General features: G+C 36.1%; 1 pseudogene; it reads left to right on the top strand.

Moving 5' to 3' along the window:
• Positions 1–821: 821 nt before the first annotated feature.
• LOC108999095 lies at positions 822–11,251 on the top strand (annotated as a pseudogene).
• Positions 11,252–14,204: the final 2,953 nt, after the last annotated feature.

Below are 14,204 nucleotides of genomic sequence, written 5' to 3'. Positions count from 1 at the left end.
CTTGAGCATTAGAGGTGATACGACCACTACCAACCACCTTTCATTCCACCCTCACAAGTACAGGGGCGCCGTCGCAAGTGGTGGCTACAAAACACACTTTAACACTGATGCTTTTGTGTACAACTTCTTTTAGATTAGAAAGCCCTTTATCGACAACTCTACGCACTTTCACCTTATGCAATAAATCCTGCCAAAAATAGCCTAAACACTATTTTTTCTTTTCTCTTGGTCCAATAGCCTAAAAGCTTTAGCCCAACCCAACTCGGCCCGAACCATCTAATACAGGATAAATCCATAAAGGCCAACCCAAGCCCATGGTTCCAGTGGACCCAATCGCATTGCAGGCCCATTCCCATCTGCGTCGACAACATCTGGGTCTTCGTCCAGTTTCAAAACAAAAAATTCTAAAAAACAACTTGAAAGCAAGAGGAACATAGAGAAACTGTAGAGAGATATTACACACGAAGTACTTTCATCCTATTTTAAAATGTCATATCGTTAAAAGTTAAGTATTTTTTAATTACATATTGATGTAGAAAATCTAATAATTTTTAACGTGAAAAACGCATCTTGTCTAGATTTTCTAATTGCAAGAAATTTTAAAAATAAATTTTATTATAAATCAAACATTTTAAGTATTAACATTTATATAATGAAATTTTTTTATCTCTAAATATTTTAAATGAATTTATATTTAAATAATTAATATATTCAATTTAGGATAAACGACATTTCTCATAATTTTTAATGATTTTGGCAGAATTAAAATAGCAAAGTCATTCAATCATGAATAACTGATAATTTTCCATTCGGCTCTCTGCCAAGGCCGGCCTTCAAAGATTGTCTCCTACTGAACCAACCTTCTCTCTTTCGCCAAAGATTCTCTCTCGCTCTCTCTGCGTTCGTCACCATGCACATTTTCTCTATAAGACACTTTCTCTCCCCCTCTCTGTCTCTTCGCCTCTATCACCAGCCATGGATTCCCGGATTTCCGCCGTTTCTCTCTTCCTTGTCTTCCTCCTCTGCACCACCTTTTCCTTGGTTCACTCATCGACCATCGGAGTCGGCTACATTTCGCGGCTTCTCGAACTCCAGGACCGGGAGCGAGCTCCTCCCTTGCTCCAAGTCGCCGCAGCTCGCGCCGTTCTCCGCCGGCTACTTCCTTCACACTTTTCCAGCTTCGACTTCCAAATCGTCTCCAAGGTCTTTCGTTTTCGTCAACCTTTTTTTTTTTTTTTTTCGTTTGTACTCCGCTTGGCTGCCTAGAAACCTAGAGAGAAAAAAATTTAAGAAAGCTACTTTCTGTGCTTTGATCATCTCGTAACTGAAAAAGCTGAAACTACTTATTGCCTTCAGTTAGTCAAATTCGACGTTATTGCTCCGTTGGATTGCTCAGAAATTTATTCAAAGGCTTCAAAACTAAAAGTATATGCGCATGTGCAAGTATATATACAAATAGATTAATACGTAGAGATGTACATGCGTATATAATTCGATTGTAAATTTTATTGTTGGCGTTGAAGATAAAATGCAGACTTGTGTTTATATTTAATCGTCTTGGTCAGTATATAGTCTGTTCTGCTTCTAGTATACTCCGCATAATAACTTTTTGTTTTTGTTTTTTTTTTAATTTACGATTAAGTGGTGGCTCTCACTCATTCATTCATTTGAATAGGAGCAATGCGGTGGTGAGTCTTGCTTTATGATCAAGAACAATCCTTCATTCATTAGGCATGGGGATCCAGAAATTCTGTGAGATTTCTTCATTGACTGCAAATGGATTGTCTCTACTAAATAGTTTATCTTTTCTTTTATGTTGACTTCGTCATGTGATCTTAACCTTTTGTGCTGTTTTACTTGGATGACACCCTATCATCTTGACTTGTATTTATCGAATACACAAGTATAAAATGCTTGTAAATCGATGGTATATCATCCTGTAAAAGTACCATCACATGCATTATGAAGACTATGTGGTTGATACATGTTAATATGTGACTTTCAACACTTAAAATAGAATTGCTGGGTTCACCGGAGTGGAGATTTTGGCTGGTCTGCACTGGTATTTGAAGCATCAGTGTGGTTCACATATATCTTGGGATAAAACTGGAGGCGCACAACTATTTTCAGTACCTAGGGCTGGCTTGCTTCCCAGAGTTAAAGATGCTGGTATCTTGGTCCAGAGACCTATTCCTTGGAACTACTATCAGAATGCCGTTACATCTAGCTGTAAGATTCTCTTATCAAACAGTGTTAACTTTTCTAGAATACTTGTGAAACTGAAACTATTTACTGCCTCTAATTTCAAGTGTGTTCTGATTATTATTTTATTTTATTTTTGCTTTCTTTCATCCGCTATTGGAAGATTCTTTTGCTTGGTGGGACTGGAAAAGATGGGAAAAGGAAATTGATTGGATGGCGCTCCAAGGTATCAATTTGCCGCTGGCATTTACAGGACAAGAAGCTATTTGGCAGAAGGTTTTCCAGGTGATTTCCTTTCGTTGGCTTTATGCCTCCCAATGAGTTTGAAAGATTCAATCTTTCTGTCCCTTGTTATGAACCCACTAGGTAGAACTCACCCTTGAAAACTAGCTTACAAGGAAAAGGGTGCCTAGGGGCTTATAAACCATCAACCAATCCCATACTTAGTCGATGTGGGATCGTAACAACTACCACGCTCCGCAACTGATGTCCTCGGCGGTCCCGGTGCTCACACGGACTGGCTGTGGGCTAGGTCTTTTCCTAACTCCAGGCGAACACTACCATGCCGGCATCACCCCCCGTGCCGCACAATTGCAACCGTCGCAACATGGCCTTAGATGTGGCTCTTATACCATTTGTCATGAACCCACTAGGTAGAACTCACCCTTGAAAACTAGCTTACAAGGGAAGAGTGCCTAAGGGCTTATAAATAATCAACCAATCCCATACTTAGTCGATGTGGGATCGTAACATCCCTTGGCGAGTTTTTTTCTAAAAAATGTTTGTTGGAAAGTTTTAGTTACCAGCAATCTTGATACTACTATATATATATATAAATTATTTTGGTTATAAATTCATTTCTCAGGAAAAAATTTATTTTGGTTATAAATATAGGTTTCTTCAAGTTAATTATTGCTTGTTCTTTGTTTTTTGTATCTTTTTGAGGTGACCTTGGTAGGTAACTCGGGAGTTCGAGAATTGTGTAAGAACTAATTTAGCACCCCTGGATGTCTGCTGATGTCTGCTTTTCTAACCATCTAGTATTTGTTCTTTAGCAGAAATTTAATGTAAGCAAAACAGATTTGGATGATTTCTTTGGAGGCCCTGCATTTCTTGCATGGTCACGAATGGGAAATTTGCATGGGTAAGTTTGTAGATCTTCATGTTGTCTTTATCTGTTATCTGTTGTAGGCATACATTAATTTCCTGTGAAAATTTATGTATTTATTTGTTTTTACTTATAACCAGCATTCTGGTTTGCGTTTAGCAACTTCACAACTTTTCATTTTTTTTTTTTTTTTTTTGTGTGATAATGCTAGCTGTAGTAAAATTGTTGTTTAAGGCTATTCAATTTTGTAGTAAGAAAGTTATATTATCAAAGAATTGAAATGATGAATGCATTCATGCTTCTCAGTACTTAAATTCTTTTTTATTACTTTGACAAATTGGTCCGAAGTTACTTTTAGTATAAGCTTTTTTTGTCATAGGCACCAGTGGCATAATCCATGAAAACTAGCTCTCTGTTGTACCTATCTATTTTGTTTTTTGTTTCTCTGTGTTTTAACTCATAACATCTTCATTACAGCTGGGGTGGACCACTCCCACAAAGTTGGTTAGACCAACAGCTGATTCTGCAGAAGAAAATTCTATTCAGAATGTATGAACTTGGAATGACCCCAGGTACCGATGATTCCTTAATATCTAGTTTCGATTGCTTTCCTTATTTTCAATTTCTCACTATGGTTTAAATGGCCAATTCTATGAGAATAGTAAGCAGAGTCAAAGTGTGTGTGATTAGGTTAGTTTATGAGGTAATCAAGTGACATGTATTCTATCCTGACCTTCAAGTTGCTAGATTAGGCATCTTTTTGGTAGATTTGAAATAACGAAGCATCAACCTTCGGTTTCCATTCATGGAAAATCTTGATAAAAATCAGTATTGAACTGGGAAGATAGTTTTTGTATGGATACTTCATTTTCCCCTTGTGTGGATAATAATCTTAATGCATGCAAACTTTGTTTTTCAGTTCTTCCAGCCTTTTCTGGCAATGTTCCTGCGGCGTTAAAGTATATATTTCCATCAGCAAAGATAACACGTTTAGGAAATTGGTAAGTACTGTATGTGCAAGCTTGACATGTGAACTAGCATATATTATGCTTCTCGCTGAGGGCCATGGAATTCCACCCTTCAATAACAGTTCACATTCTGAAACTTGGTAATTAGGGGATTGCATCATGCCTTTCCAGGGACTTCCATCACTCAAGGTTGGTGACTCAGAGGGTTGGAATATGATTCAAAAGATCTCTTTGGAGGCATGATCATTTCCAACAGATACCATGATACCAAAATGTTTTGCAGATTGATTTTTATTTTTCTTGACGACTAAAAAGGTCAAGAATTTTAGATGGGCTGCTTGCGGCTTTCAAATATATAACCAGATGCACTTATGTTCTAAATAGGTCTAGTTAAGTTCAGTCCGTAAACATGTGCCCCCATCTCAAGGAAGATGGACCAATTTTGAATTAGATAGAATTTGAAACTCTGTTGCAAGGACTCCTTGGTTTCCTTACTTGTGAAGAAAATGCATTGGTGGAGGAGTGGACTTGGAGAGCCTTTCCAAAGGAAAAAAGCAGAAAATATGGGAATTGAGTTGGAATAAAAGGATTGTCGCCATGTAAAAGAACTGAGGAGAATCCTTCCTCAGTTTGACATACCGTTTGACATACCTTAGAGAGCCATATGAGTCCTGAAGGCCTCAAAACCCAACACGGCTTGAGAACTTAAGATTTTTAACTTTTGTATCATTTTCTTCCTATCGCATTAGAAAACTTGCAGATGTGAATCTATTTTCTTAATTCTTATTCTACATAAATGGGTAGCTTCTAGGTTTTTTTTTTTTTTGGGTAAAAGATGAGGACTCATCTTCTTTTTCCTGGTCCTGCTTTAGGTTCTCAGTTAAGAGTGACCTCAAGTGGTGCTGCACTTATCTTCTTGATGCAACTGATCCCCTATTTATTGAGATTGGGAGAGCATTCATTGAGCAACAACTGAAAGGTGCACTCGCTATAGCATTGTTCCTCCCCTCTTTAATTATGTCTGTTCAGATGAAACTAGTTGGGTCTTACATGCATGTGTGCTAATGAAGACTAGTATTTTTAATTTTTGACATTTTTTAAATTGCCTTCTTGGCCAGAATATGGAAGGACTAGTCACATATACAACTGGTAAGTTATTCTCTTACAGTCTTATTTCCTGCTCTTAAAATTCTTCTTTTTTCTTTTTTTAACTTCTATTCTTGAAAAACCTTAGCTTATCTGGATGAGTACGAAATAAATGATTAACTAAAGGGTTGGAGTTCTTTGCCTTGAAATCAGCCTTTATGCATAACTAAAGGCCTGAGTTACCAATCGTCTAAGGGTAGTCACTGCTAGCATATGTGGAATACCATTTATACATGATTGTTATCAGTGCATTTTTCTTGTTTGAATTTGAAATATGCTGCAATGCATTTTTTTGTAATAACTGTCCGTGCTTCATCTTTCTTTTTGTTTTCTACAATTTATTTGCCTTATCTTGAAATTGGAAATATTCTTTCTTGAAATTATATCATACCATGTAATGATTTCTGAATCTACTTCAGCGATACTTTTGACGAGAACACTCCACCTGTGGATGACCCAGAGTATATATCTTCATTAGGTGCTACAATATTTAGGGGAATGCAAAGTGGTGATAATGATGCCGTCTGGTTAATGCAGGTGAAATAATTGCTTTCTATTTTTGGTTTCCTAAGAGAAGTTGTTTTCCTTGACCTTCTGATTCAATGTAGTTTTTGCACTGTTTTTTTTTTTCAGTCGAAATTAGCATGCAGATCTACTAGTCATGAATCCTGTTGCCTTTGCTTCTCATATGTTGTTAGGCTTCTAGAGTTGCTTTCCATTGCCAGCTGACTTTATTTTGGATCTGAAATTCTCTCTTTTTAGGGGTGGCTGTTTTCATACGATCCCTTTTGGAGGCCTCCACAAATGAAGGTTATATCTATAATATGCTTGCTTTTTCATCGCTTTTCTTGTTATTAATGCATTTTTTAAAGCACATTATCAGTCTAACCCACCCGTGGTAGCCCAAGTGGTAAGGGCAAACTTGTGTGCATGTGCCCCACGTCACAAGTTCGATTCCCCATGGAATCAAATTGCGATTTAAGTGGGAGGCCATGGCGGTGGGTTGTTGTGTTAGTCTCCCCAGGAGTTTTGGCTCCATGGGTGAGTTCTAAGGGCTCTGCCGTGGAGTGATTCCTCTGTCATAAAAAAAAAAAAAAAAAGCACTATCAGTTTAATCCATTTCCTCATTTCATTTGAGAAGTGGTGTGAAAGTATCTGCATTATGCACCTCGAAAAAAAAAGAAAAGATGAAAAGTCATTGATAGAACATTGAAACATTTGATGGAAATTTCCGCTTTGTCTTGATATCTGATGTTCTCAATCCTGATTTCATGTCATATCCTTTAGAATAAATTATGCTGAAGACTTTTGATCATATTTTTGTCCATTTCCCTTCAATGTCGTGCTTTTGGGTGACAGTATCCTATCCTTGTTTTCAGGCACTTTTACACTCTGTTCCTGTGGGGAAGCTGGTAGTCCTTGATCTGTTTGCGGAAGTGAAACCCTTATGGATTACTTCAGAACAGTTTTATGGTGTTCCTTACATATGGAAAGTCATTGTTCCCTTCCTAGTTATCAATGATATATAGGATGCTAATTTCTAATTGAGAATGAGTATGCAGGATGCTTGGTAATAATGGACACCGAATATGGGATTGACCCTTAATCAGTAACCACTCTTATATCAGTTCAATAATTTTCATGGAGCATGATGGCTTTAGCCATATTGTTAGTATTCCACTATAAAAATTTGTTTTCCCAATAATTGAAACTCAGAGCTGGCGTTTGGTTGAGTTTGGCCCTGAACTAGAGACTGCATTCCATTGTTCCCATTTGCATCTAGAATGTATACAATAATATAAAAAGAATGGCCTCGTTTGTATTCGTAACCCATCTCAACCTACCTCAACTCATCTCATCTCATCATTACAACTTTCTCAAATTTCCACACAAAATATAATAAACAATTCAACTTTTTCAAATTTCAAAACAACTTTCCCAAATTTTCATACAAAATATAATAAATAATTCAACTTTTATTCTACTATTCACAAACCATCTCAACCCATCTCAACTCATCTCTGAATCCAAACCACTCTTGAATGTTATGCAAGCTATTTGAAATTAGTTCAGCAGCCAAAGAAATGGTTTAAAGTTGACCTGCTTGGAAAAACTTAAAAAAAAAACTCTGAATAGTTTTTCATGGATGCTTTAATATACGCAATGTCCTACTATCTACCTTTTATGTTGGTTTTTCAGCTCATTCAGTGCCTGAGCCAGCTGGTAAATTTTTATTTTCTCATTTTCCCTTTGGCTTCTTTTTTAATTTGTTATCTTTCTACTCTACAGGTGTATGCTGCACAATTTCGCGGGAAATGTTGAGATGTATGGAATTTTAGATGCAATAGCATCTGGACCAGTGGACGCTTCTAAAAGTGAAAATTCGACAATGGCAAGTTTGTCCATTCTGATTTCTCTTCTTAAACATATTATCAATGCTTTTTCATGTCATAAGGTTTTGCCACCACATCTTGTCAATCGTCATTGTTAAGCAACATTTTAGCTGCATTTGATTTCTAGTGCGAGTTATTAGTCTGTTGTCCTTTCATATTTTTACTACTTAAAGGTGCTTTGATGAATTTGAATTATGTTGTGGAGAAGTTATTAATTGCAATTTCATATGGTTAGGAGTAATTAATACTCTCACAATATGAACGAAGACCAAGATATTGATTGTTTAATTTGTGAAGGGTTTGAAAATAGATGTGATCTCAGAGAATGTTGTATTGGGGATGATGAACTTAAATTTTTAGCTGTCACACCCTGCTTCTCATCATACTCTGTCAGCCAATTTGTGCTACTGTTTGTAGAATCACCTCTATACCGTGAAACCATTGGTGGATCAATAGAAATGTGAGTTTACATTGTTTTATTTGGAAGGTATAATTTGTAACATTCACACTGTACATTGTTTTACTTGGAGCCCCTTTCTTTGGCCAGAGTTTTAACAAAAATATAACATGATCTTGCATACCACCCCCACCCCCACCCCCACCCTCTTTCTGTCCGTACTTTGTGCATGCACAGACAAGTATTTCAAGAATAGATATCCGTACTTGGTATCACTGGTGGTAATTCTCTGCTAGCATTTTTCTATTTTTGTTTAGATTGTGTATCTCTGACTTCACCTTTTTACTTACCTAAAGGTTGGTGTTGGAATGTCAATGGAAGGTATAGAACAGAATCCTGTGGTTTATGACCTTATGTCTGAAATGGCATTTCAACACAACAAAGTTGATGTCAAGGTAATGTTAAGTTTTTTTGCTGACTGACAATGTTTGCCTACTTTATTCATCAATCATTGCAGTTTACAATTGGAAAGTTAAATTACAATCAGAATATGATAATTAGTTATCAAAGAATAGCCTTCCTAATGGTACAAATATACACATTATGGACTAAGAGGCGTTCCTTGTAACCTATGGTGTCTGCCTCAGCTTCCTTGAGCGGCACCAGGCAATGTCTACTTTGTTTAAATATTAGCCAGAAATCTTGGACATTCTTTCTTGGTATTTAGAGGATTTCATTTCAAGACTTGAATCCCCGAGAGCTTATATCTTTTTTCTTCATGGGCTTGTATGGATTCACCTCCTGCTTACAGTGCGTTCAAGTACTCGTTTCTAAATGTTCTGCAAATTTTGTGCTTTCATAAGCCCCTTCAAAACTATCTTTCTTATTAAAAAAAACTTTAATCAACTCTGAATTGCTCACCTTTTGTTTTTCATATGGAGCATATGTTTTTGAGGGAAAATTGCAACATTGAATTTTAAATTTGACCCCATCATCCTTATTTCAGTCGTGGATTCACGTATATTCAACAAGACGCTATGGCCGATCAGTTCCTTTAATACAAGATGCCTGGGACATATTATACCACACTGTCTACAACTGCACTGATGGTGCCTATGTAAGTTCTTGAAACTTGCTTTATTTGTTTTTTACAGTAAAATAATATAGCCATCCAGTTTATAATTCCAGCAGTTAAAAGCTTTTGCTTTTCAACTATTGCAAATATGCATCAGTTTGGCCATTTATAAATCCAAATAGTTTCCCCCAATGCATGCTTTATATTACTTGTCATTATTTCATTTCCAATTTTGATGCAATAGTTATTTACTGTATCAGTATTGCTTAACCGAGTTTGAGTTGCAATTAGCCATTAGATATTCTTCACACATTAATTTTTTGTTTCAATCTGAATCCTCGTGATATGAGAACAGGACAAAAACAGGGATGTAATTGTGGCATTCCCCGATGTTGATCCTTCCTTTATATTTGTACTGCGTGAAAGGTCTAACCAATATGGAAAATCAGAATCAAGAAGGGCAGCCATAGAGGAAGTAAGGGATTCATTCGATCAGCCTCATCTCTGGTATTCAACTTCTGAAGTAATACATGCATTGGAACTTTTTATTGCAAGTGGAGATGAACTATCAGAAAGTATCTCCTACAGGTTATCATTTTTCCGGTTTGCAATACCTATGGCATGAAGTAATTCTTTAACTTCTACCTGTTATGTACACTTTTCTATGTTTTCTAATTTGCATCCTACTTTTTCGTATCTACATGCCTTCACTTTGCTTAGGTATGACCTTGTTGACCTAACTAGACAAGCTTTGGCAAAATATGCAAACCAGCTGTTCTTAAAGGTTATAGAGGCCTATCAGTTGAACGATATCGTTGGAGTGGCCAGCCATGGCCAGAAGTTTCTGGACCTAGTGGAAGATATGGACACGCTCTTAGCTTGCCATGATGGTTTTCTTTTGGGACCTTGGCTAGAAAGTGCAAAAAAACTAGCCCAAGATGAAGAACAGGAAAAACAGGTTTTGATCCAGTTGTCTTTGTTGCATTCTACTCAAATAACATTGAAAACCAGCTTATTTTAGTCCATGTGATTCAATAATGCAGTTTGAATGGAATGCAAGAACTCAGATAACCATGTGGTTTGACAACTCATCAGAAGAAGCTAGTCTGCTTCGAGATTATGGTACGGAGACATTTTTCTGCGTTTTGCTGTTATCTATTGTCACTACAGTTGAACTTGCAGGCATAGGCTCATTTGGTACCAAGTAATTTGCCGTATTGGGGTGGGTTAGTACATTGGTTATAATCGGATGAACAATGTTACTCTTCATCATAAATCTTGCCATCCTTAGTCACACTCGTTAACATGGCACATTATAAGTGACTTCATATGTCAACCACTTTTTTTCTTTTTCTATGTCAACCACTTAAACAGTAGTATCATAAAGCATGCCACATAACAGGTGTGATTTGGGATTACAAAATCTAGGATATCTAAATCATACAATGTTACACTGAAGAGAGATTAAATTTTCTGCATGACTATTGCAATACATTCCTGTAATTGTCATCTCTCTTTAATGTTTCAGGAAACAAGTACTGGAGTGGGCTTCTACGAGATTACTATGGCCCAAGAGCAGCCATATATTTCAAATACTTAATCGAAAGTTTAGAGAAGGGACATGGTTTTCAGTTGAAGAACTGGAGGAGGGAGTGGATAAAGCTTACAAATGATTGGCAAAGGAGTAGGAGCGTATATCCAGTAGAAAGCACTGGAAATGCTCTCTACACGTCTCGCTGGCTTTTCAACAAGTACTTGCAAAATCCTGACGTGTAAAATTACCCGACGAAGCTGCCATTGCTGTGATCAATGTATGTCTTCTTCATAAAAGGATTAATCTGTAAACTGTTCTTTCGTGCAACAAAACGTCTTTCCTTACAGTATATACCTGTTCTATCCATGCTTTTGGTTAGTCTAACTGGTAATCTTGTCCTCCCCATTCTTTACCAGTTTGAAAATTCTCTCCCTACCATAATAATAATAATAATAATAATGCAATAGAGCTTTGTTGTTCACAAGTTGCTTATTATGGGACTCAATACAGCTATAAAAAGGTCAAAATATAAATACTTTAAATGCTAACTGATGTGGCAGGCTTTTACAGTACTCCTGGTGTATTTACTATTTAGTGTGTCAATAAGCGAGCTTTCCTCCGCCATCTCGGTTGTTAACATCAACAATCACTAACCGTAAATCAAGCGGTTTTGCTAGACCAGTTGGTCATCTCGCTTCCGAGATAATGCTATTCCATCTCATTCTCAGTGTGTGCATGTGTGGACGGAGCAGCCTGACTTGATCCTTGTAAATTTAACACTTTTTATGTGTCCATGATGATTTGTTTTGTGCCAAGAGTCTGTGTGCTATTGCCGCAAAGGTATTGGATTGAGTCAGAAATTGAAATTGAATATATTTTGTGCCAAACATGAGTGAGAGAACCCTGGTGGAACTGGAACAAGAACGGAAGGAAAGTACTGCACTAGTATGGTTTACACTTGGGACAGGAAACACGACAATACAATTACAAACTAGTTTTTTCTTCATTTCCAAATTCCAAAATATCCATCATTTTCTCTTATATAGCCACTCGTGAATATAGGCACCAACTCAACCTGATTTTCCAAGTTTGGTGCGTGATTCATGTTGGCCGTTTCAATTTGCCCATAACATATTGGCTTGCGCATGAAGGTTTTGAATTATATGTTTGTAGGTTTCTGTTGCGGCTGCTTTTATTTCACTTTGAAAATATTATATTAAAATGTACATTGGAAAGACCAATGCTCCACTTGGAAAACACCTTGTTCAACCTTAAAGATTGTATGTTCGTCGCTGCCAATTTCGTTTAAGAACAAAAAGTAAGCCAAGTACAGTATAAAAAAGAGGTGGCACAGCCATCTCTAAGAGTTGTTCGTCGCTTTCGCTAAGAGATGCATTGAAAGAGTGACACATTGATCAGTTTCTCGAATTTTTTTGTCCAAAATAGATAGGTCAATGCATAGAAAGATAAATGCATCATTAGATGCTTCTATAGAAGAAAAATTATTTTTCATCAGCCACTATTCATCATCCTACACCCCTCATATCCTATGAAAAAAGTTATAGGTGTGGGATGTGTGATGCAAACAATTGCTGATTTGTAGCAAAACTCTATATATAATTTATATTATCCTAAAATCTTACATGTTAAACATTAAGGGTTCATTTGTTTTGCTGAAAAAGGATAATTTTTTTATAAGTAAACGGACGATTTCAATAAGTAAAGAAGAAAATCATCTAATTTGATTATTGTAATTACAAAAGATCTCTAGTATGCATTGACATAATGATCATGGAAAGAAAAAAAAAAAAAAAAACAATACCAGCTTTAATGAAGGAATTGTTTCTCTATCTCGTCTGCTACATCCGGCCGGATTGAAGTTACTCTTGTTTTTAACAATTGGACAGAGGGAGGTGTACTTTGACAAACAAAACAAAACAAAAAGCAGGAGGATTAGGCATGAAAATTCAGACTTCTTTGATTGCCACATGGCATATAGCATGGTACATATGGTCTATAGCATTCGCTGGGAGTAGACGCCGGGAAGATACTGCCACCGCCGGATCGGATCATGTATATATCTATCCACCCACCTTTTTTATATGACCAAAAAGTAGTGTTCATTTAATTTTTGTTTTTAGTTTATGATCATATCTTATTAAACCAACTTTTTATAAGGAGTATTGTTATGTATGACATTTATACTATGTTTTCATATTATTATATTAAAATTAATGTAGTATTTTTATTATTCTCAGTTCATTTTTCATTTATGCGAGTCCAAGACGTGCAAATTCTTTAAAAAAAATAAGTCCCCGTTCAAAAAAATTCATTTTTTATAGTATTGTCTCATTTTTTTTTTCAAAGGGTTCTCTCTAGACTTGGATTTTATATGTATGTTCTAGGCATATGTCTTCAAATTTAGATAAGAACTCAAGAATCTTAATCCTACGTTAACAACCACTATGAAAACATTTAAATCGATATAATTCCCATTCTACTACTCCTCTCTCTCTCTCTCTCAATACGTATCCATATTAAGCCTTGAAAAAAGAGGGTTCAATTGCTGCATGCAATGGAAGGAAACGACTCAAGGAATGACGCTTCCACCACCAAGCAGAGCGGTGGTTCAAGTATAACTACCAAGTGCAAACGAAAGGTTGGAGAAGGCCTTGAAAAGGCAAAGGCCAAGGCTTCCCATGGCAAGAAAATGGTGGAGGAACTTTGTACTATATATGGTAATTTTTCTTATTATCTAACTTAAATAACAAACTTTACTATTAATTTGTGGGCAAAAATAAAAGTAAGAATTGCATATTTCTATACGATAAGTGCTATAGATATAAATAAATTTCATAAAAATAAATTTATAAATTGACTTGACTTCATGTGATTTATTAGATTTATTTTATAATAAAAATAAATTTACAATCTCACATAGCTTATCAAACTACGTCAATTTATAAATTTATTTTAATACAGTCAAAAATATCGCTTCTGACATAATTCTCCTACTGCATTTTAAGTGAAAAAGAAGGCGAAGCGTGGGGTATCCTCGAGCATTCGATGGATCAAGAAGAGGTATCGTAAAACTACCCAGAACTCAGAGGGCCAGAAGCACTAAATTTGTCACCCGCAGCTTCTACTTCGGGTCAAGTGGGCCGAAGTAAGTTATGATAATGAGTCAGTCCATTTATTATTTTAACTTGGTACTTGCAAATTATCTTCAAATTTGAGAAATATTAATATTTCTTCGTTCGAAATTTTGTCATTTTCAATCACATTAATTAATGCGATACATTTTAAATGATTGACAAAAGAATTTAATTATATTGTGTTAAATCAATTGGAGTGGATGTGGATGAAGATAATACATTTAAA

The sequence above is a fragment of the Juglans regia genome, chromosome 2 (genome assembly GCF_001411555.2).
Source record: "Juglans regia cultivar Chandler chromosome 2, Walnut 2.0, whole genome shotgun sequence".
NCBI classification, from domain to species: Eukaryota; Viridiplantae; Streptophyta; class Magnoliopsida; order Fagales; family Juglandaceae; genus Juglans; species Juglans regia.
The sequence above is the reverse complement of the archived record's forward strand: the minus strand, read 5'-3'. Positions and strand labels throughout refer to the sequence as shown.